The sequence below is a fragment of the Wyeomyia smithii genome, chromosome 3, assembly GCF_029784165.1.
Source record: "Wyeomyia smithii strain HCP4-BCI-WySm-NY-G18 chromosome 3, ASM2978416v1, whole genome shotgun sequence".
Lineage (NCBI taxonomy): Eukaryota > Metazoa > Arthropoda > Insecta > Diptera > Culicidae > Wyeomyia > Wyeomyia smithii.
In genome coordinates this window covers 40,690,717-40,698,415 of record NC_073696.1, presented here as the reverse complement: position 1 = coordinate 40,698,415, position 7,699 = coordinate 40,690,717, and positions in this window count along the sequence as shown.

The following is a 7,699-nucleotide window of genomic DNA, read 5'->3' as shown; positions in this document are numbered from 1 at the left end:
AAAGTTCCATTCAAATCAAAAATGGTCGATATTCGACCATAGGCGATTTGGCGCGATCTTGCTCTTTTCCTTTGCACCATGAGCTTAAGGGCGAGCGGTATTGAAGCCAAAAATGGCTGACTTCGAGCCACCACTTCAAATTTTCAAAGGTACAAGACTCGCTAACAGGTAATGCGTCACCTGTAAAAACGCTATTTAATGTTTGCTGCGGTTAAGCAAACATTAAATTGTGTTTTCATAGGAAACGCATTATCTTTTGTTAAGTTTTGTGCCTATAAAAATTCGAAGTGGTGACTGGAAAACGGATATTTGTGGCGTAAATACCGTTCCACCTTAATAGCGAATCGACAACTGGGATTTATTACAAAAATCAGCCGAGGCTTCAGAGATCCTCACTGCGTGAAAGCGCTGTACTGTTCACTGGACCATCCTGATCACTGTCGATTAATTGGCTTTGGCACACTTGAAAGTAGTCGAAAATTTCAGCTAGCTACGATTGTTGCGAAAATTTGGAATGGCGCAATCGATTCGCCGTCGCTCCTCTTCCAACTGGCCTACTTCAAACTGCATGTCATCGTCTATCTGTTGGTTTCCACGAGCTAGTCATCGCTGAAATCTGATTTTTTAAGTGTTTAAGGTTGTTTGACTTCGGCGAATCATCTAGAAGGTTTGTGCATAGGTTAAATCAATAAAATATTATGTTGACTTGACCCTGATATCTGCATATTATTAGGACTGTTGTCAGGTCAAAGTAAAAATAAACAAATAAACAGGACAGGAACAACAAATAAACATGACAGGAACATCTGTGCAAAATTTTGAGTCAAATAATCAAAAAAAGTTTTAAAACTACTTAAATCTGCCTGTATGTGCTAATGAGTAATTTCTTCAAGTTAAAAGTACCAAAATTGATACTGAAAAACGATACCTTATTTGTCCGTAATATTTTCCTCCATAGCTACTTCAACCGTTCGACCGCCAGAGTGACTTTTATGCATTGGTTCACTCTCAGGTTTCCTCTTATCTCCTCTCTTGCCCTTTTCCTCACGTAGTTTTAAAACATTACCAATACTTGGCAGGGTAACTAACGAGGTAGGTAAGTTGTCAGACGGTTAAACCCAGAATTTCGTGAAAACAGCAACTACTGTTCATAAAAGATTCACATGTTATTTGGTTAAAGTTGATAGTTGTTTTAGAAGCCAATTCTATAATATTTTATGCTTGAGCCCTCGGCTGCTCAAAAAACAGCTAAGCCTCAGAAGAACGATTTTCAGCTAATTTTTTTATTCGGGATAACATCAGATCTCGACCTTTTCACGCATTTTTAATGATTTGGCATCGAAAAAAAGAATCGATTTGCTCAATTATGAAATTTCAAAAAATTTCATGATAAAATTGATAAAATTCTAAAGAGTTGGAAGTGTCACAGGCTATACTTTCATGCAAAAAAGTAAATGTCTCCTACACTGCCTATATTCGTATACCAGTCCCATATGGATTTTCATCGTTTTTGAGTTAAACATCAGATTCCATTTATTTCTTGCTTTACTGTTGATTGAATCAGCCATATTTTTTTCTTCAATCCATATAACAAATATTTGGTGCTGTTTTTCAAGCTCTTTACTGTTAAAAAATCATCAAATAATTAATAAATGCACGGTTATTTCAAATGAGTTCCACACAAATATTAACTTTAAGTAGACACTGAAACTGCAACTTTTGCTGAATGTACGTTCCCTAAAGGTAATTAGTTTCGTCAATCAGAGGGCCTTGAGCAATGCTGTTTTCTGTAAGGAGTTAATTTCCTGTGGATGACCTGCTCACTTCAAATGATCATAAGAACAACTTTCGAAAATATTCCCAGTTTTTTCTAAACCACACCTAAGCGATCAAGTAGAGCGCAAATGACCTTATTCAACACTCTGACGGTGTGTAATAATGTTACGTTATGTAACGCTGTGACGTTACATAGCTTACATTATATTACACTGTTACGCAGCATCACCAAGGAGTGGATTCAAAAAAAACCGGCAAACTCTATAAAGAGTTAGTACAAGATTTTCCGGCAAATAATCTGGTGGTATTTCGTATAAAAATCTTTTTCTTTCTAGTTAACCCCGCTGAAGTAGTTTTGAAAAACTCAGAAAGCTCTAGAATCACTTTTTTCAAATTGACCTCTTTCATGGTAGTTTTGTATCCACCTGTTAGTCACCTTGAACCTACTTCGACTAAACTATCATTCCCCTCTAGTTGATCTTTCAGAAGGGGTTCCAAGAAAATCGGTAGCTTGGTTCCAGAGCTTAAAAATTTAGCTTTTTATACTACACATCTACCGAAGTCCACCGGTGGTCACCTTGGACCATTAAGGCAAAACGGAGCCTTGATTCTACATTCCGATTCGGAGCTCGACCTTCTGTTTATTATATACAGACTCCGCAGCGAACTGTTAAGTGGATAGGGCAATCGCGGGGCTAGCACTACGATCCTACTGACACCAACAGTATCTCCAGAGCCGAAACTCGAACGGGGACGGGGCACGAGGCATATGGACGCTAGGCATATGGATGTTAGGCATAGTATGCTAGGCATACAGACGCGAGGCATAATGGATACGAGGCATACTGCCACAAGGCATAACGGACGCGAGGCCGAATGGACGCGAGGCCGAATGGACGCGAGGCCGAATGGACGCGAGGCCGAATGGACGCGAGGCCGATTGGACGCGAGGCCGAATGGACGCAAGGCCGAATGGACGCGAGACCGAATGCGATGTTGTACGATCGCATGAGATCCAATTATGTAGTTCAGGTGTTATTATATCCCTAAAGAGTTTAAGTTGGGTATAATACCTTTCTTGAAATCATGCGGCGAAGACGCATAATCGAGGGCAAGGAAACGAGGCGGCACTAAGCCGCCGTGGTTTCCGCAGCCCGAGCCGGCCGCCGACCCGCCGTCGGAAGCGGCGGCCTCTCGCACCCAAACGACTGATCTACTGGTTTGCTAGGTATACTCAAACAGAGTTTTCTTCCCTTAGTTAAGTCCGAACGAGTGGTAGCGAGTAAGGACAGCATTCGGCCGGACAGCGAGTCGGCCGAAGGCCGCGAGTGTATTGCTTTTCAAATGACACTTTGAAGCGAAATACATGTTATCGAATGCTGTGTTGATGATGACGATAATAACACATTCCATATCACTTCCCCTTGGCCTTGTGTCCTTTCGGCCTAGCGTTTATTCGGCCTCGCGTCCGTTCGGCCTCGCGTCCATCCGGCCTCGCGTCCATTCGGCCTCGCGTCCATTCGGCCTCGCGTCCATTCGGCCTCGCGTCCATTCGGCCTCGCGTCCATTCGGCCTCGCGTCCATTCGGCCTCGCGTCCATTCGGCCTCGCGTCCATTCGGCCTCGCGTCCATATGCCTCGTGTCCGTATGCCTGCCGTCCATTATGCCTAGCGTACTATGCCTCGCGTCCGTATGCCTCGCGTCTGTATGCTTAACGGGGTGTCATCAACTCGAACATACAACGACATACAACCAGTATCGTTCCTCAAGACCAGCTAGAAGAGGGCTCTAGGATAATAAGATTACGAAATATTCAGCGTTGGATATTACATCTTGTAGGAGCTTATAACCACTGCTACCATTAGTTAGATATATTCAAACACATGTACAACTTTTTTTCTCAACGTTTTTTGGATGTCATTATTCTTCCCATAGAACAAAAGTGGTACATGTTTTTCTATCAAAGTTTGTGCAAGTTTCTTAACCAAATCTTGTTCTGTTTCCCTGCACCGTGTTTCAAAACTTTTCCAGCAATTATTCTGTGTAGTTTTGTTAAAATAAAACGTATGAAATAATTCACTATTCAAGTGTCTTCATTTATTGCGTCTTCTGGAAAATTTACACCATGGCATTTGTACCACTTTTGCTCTCAATGTCTTTAGATTTTCAATAGCGTTTGAATTCGATTTTATGAGACGCCTCATAACAATCGAAAAACCATTTTGCTCTGTGTGAAAAATTCTATTCCAGATCCCTATGACACTAGAGTAGCACTAACGTGGCGCAAACTCAACTTCTTACAGTTATGAGCTGCACTTTCATCAACCGTTGGAAATAATAAAGATAATGTAAATATTGGACATTAGTTTTGTTCATTTCCGATGGCAGAACGAACCGAAGAATGTCGTATACGATTGTCATTATCATATTGGCCATTTGCCAAACATGCTCTTATTTGGTAGAAAAGAGATTGCTTGTAATTGAAGATTGAATAATTGAATCGAAAATATATTGCTTCTTTCGGATTTTATTGCTCCACAACCATCCTTTTTCGCCATCCAGGTTGAACTCGGTGAAAAGTTATTGAAGCCCGTAGGAGAAAAGCCGTAACGTTTGCCTTTGGACCCTATAAAGGTTGGACAGTAACAGTAACAGCTGGGATACCTGGAATGTTTTTCTCTAGCTATTAGGCTATCATAACAGGATAGGAATTGCTAATAATAGAGAAATATTACTATGGAAAGGCAAAATGAAAGCTTTTTTAAGTGCAGAGACATCTTGTCGGAAACAATACAATAGGGTAACACAAAAGCCCCATATAGAATCGAAATATTAAACCTCCAATCAAAGTAAGTAATGTGCACCATACAAACACTGAAAGGTCAAGATAAGGCCCCATTCCTCGGTCGCTGGGAAAGCCATTTCTCATCACATTATTGCCATTTGTCATGAATTGCCACACGCATCAGGCACCTAATATCCTCCCGAGAGTTTGCCATCCCGTGCTCCAGCGGAAAACGATAAAAGTTCATTTCTGATAAAAATCGTCGAAACGTGAACGAAATTCGATATGTATTGGCTCGGAATATGAGGGAATATGAGGGCTTTCTTCATTGCTGCAAAATGTACACACACGCCCGCCGCGTCATGAGATCTATTATACGACAGAGTAGTGCTTTTCGAGTGTAACCTCCTTCATGAGGTTTCGTTTTTCCTGAGCTACCCCTCCCGCTTTCTATTATGCTAGACAGACAGCGAGAGGACAGGAAAGAAGATGAAAAAGGGGAAGAGAAAAACCACCACTGAAAAGAGGCAGAAATACAATCGCTACGAAGAGTGCAAACAGTTGGGGCCCAAAACACACGTATATTGAATTCCGGTTTGTTTACTCAGTTTTACAACTAACGACTTTTTCCTATTATTGTTAAAAAATCAAACAGTAGTTATCTGATTTATAATAAAGTTTGTTCATGTTAACGAATTTTTTTATTTTTCCATTATCTAAACTATCATCGCCTTAATTAGAAAGTTGTTGCAGCACCACAAAATGATGACGATTAACAAATTCACAGTACCCGCAATCGAGCCCTTCCTGTATCAATAAGATTGCCCTCAGAAATCCGTTCATGTGTTGTGTGTATCTCGGTCGCAATGTTGACTCTACAGTACATATCTTTCTGTTTGCCTATGAGGACCAGAAAAGGAAAAATGTATCACTTCGGTCGCCTTCGACCTCAACTACCGGATCCAAAAGGGGAAGCTGGCGGTACGAAGTACAAATATAAGAAATAGTTTTCTTTTGCCTCAGCGCCTTTGCTTCACCGACCGGTGTGCCTCAGTGCTGGAACAGCATTGTGGCCATTACACTATCAGAAGACTGCGAGGCGTAGGATGCCCTGCCCCGGAGCATCAAGAAGGAACTCCAATTTGTCAAAGGAACTGAACGGCGGCGTAGGAAACTTGCTCAGGCCGATGTGGTTGTTGTTCCTCTTATATGCCCTGAAAAACATATCCGGCAGAAGAAATGGATGGAACCTGACGCTCATTCCGATGGCTATCGGGAAAAGATGGGTTTCTTCTTGTTTCTATTGTCGAATCAATAATAGCGGTCGGACTCTGGGTGACGGGTTGTATTTGAATTGAATTGTCGTTGCAAAAATGTTTCAATAATTTTGTTTGTAAAACAATCTTTTACAGATCCAAGAAAATCAGCACCTACGGTAATTGCTGAACTTTTCTCAAATGGCACTAAAACATCAGATTGCATTATCATAATTTTCATCTCATAGTTTAGTACCGATCCTGATCCAATTGGAGGCCAACAATAAGCGCTCGTTCTTTCCAATCGTCCTGACGATATCCGATCCTTACAAGCCATTTTTCCGGTCGAAGCTAAAATAGACAACTGCCTCTCGGAATTATACATCGGCGCATTCCGCACTGGCACTGCTGGAATCTGACACCCGACGCGAAAGACAGCCAACATTTCGTGGTGCTATTGCTTACGTCTCTCCGGAGATACCGAACTTTCAGTTTCGTACCGGCAAGGGTCGGAAGTCTCGTACAGGCGCTGGGCCGAGCACGAAACGGATTCCAATCAAATATTTATTTTTACTGTGAACACAATGGCACTTGGATATGTACGTAGAAATGTTTATTTAATTTTTATTGTAACCATAGTGGAATTCGTTTATACTTCCCGCTTACTCTCTCTCTCTCTTCGGTTGGTGGTTTTTATTTTGCAGCGAACGGCACACGTGTTTTGAATACGGTTGCCGTTAGTGGTTTCGCGGCCAAACCGTAATGACATGTACAGCGAAAGCTATTCACACGAACTAACCGTTTGTTTGGGCTGTGAAATTGTCCTGAAATGCACTACCGGGCTAACGATTTATAAGTAATGGAAGTGGAGAACAATTTGATAACTGTTCACCGACGATTGAACATTTACCAACAAATTGCTGCAGATGTTTTTTGAAAATATCAAAGAGTGAAGGAAGCAATCCTTTGACAACATTTATTAAATTTCAATGAAAAAAAAAAACAAACAGGAAGAAATATTTTTTAGGCATTCACAAGATGTACAAGCTGCAAATTTTTCTGACAAAAAAAAAACAAGTGGTTAAACGATTCTAGGAATTAACGCACACATACTCTTTCACAGTATGTCCGCACAAAATATGTTAAAAATTACATGACAACTGTTCAACTATCAGCACCGACGCAAATATGTAGAAAATTTAAATGTGATGCTGATGAGTTGAGAGTAGAATCGATATAACAATACTTATTATTCGAAAAATAATTCTAAAACAGAATTTAACTTAATACAAACAATATAGATTGTTACCAGTCTGTAGTGTAATTCGGATATAATCCAAATTTTACCACGATAACTGACTACTAGTAAATTTGACTGACTTTGTAAGTGAATTCGACAGTAGCAAGCTTCACTAACGTTCATTAGCGCCGTTGCTTGATTGTGAGTGTCAGTATAGAAACAAATTCGTGCAAGCAGTGCTGAGAATATTAGAAAACCTATAGGTTTGTTTTGTAGATTTATCGGCATAATCAGTCCGTGTATAGAAGCAAAAACGATTTTTTGTTTCTTAATCCGACAGTTTCGAAGACTTCATTTCACCTTTTTCAAGGAGTAGAAAGTCACCGAACTGTCGGATTAAGAAACAAAAAATCGTTTTTGCTTCTATACACGGACTGATTAAGTCGATAAATCTACAAAATTGACCGCTACAGTCGACAAACAAACAAGTTCATAACCTATAGCTTAGAGTATAGGAATCATGAAACTATGGTAGGATCTGTAGAGTCTTTAATCCGTGGATAAAAATTTAAGATCTTATACATTGTTTCGGAAAAAAATCATCAAGAAAAGATCTTCATGATTTTATACTTCTGGCTCCTC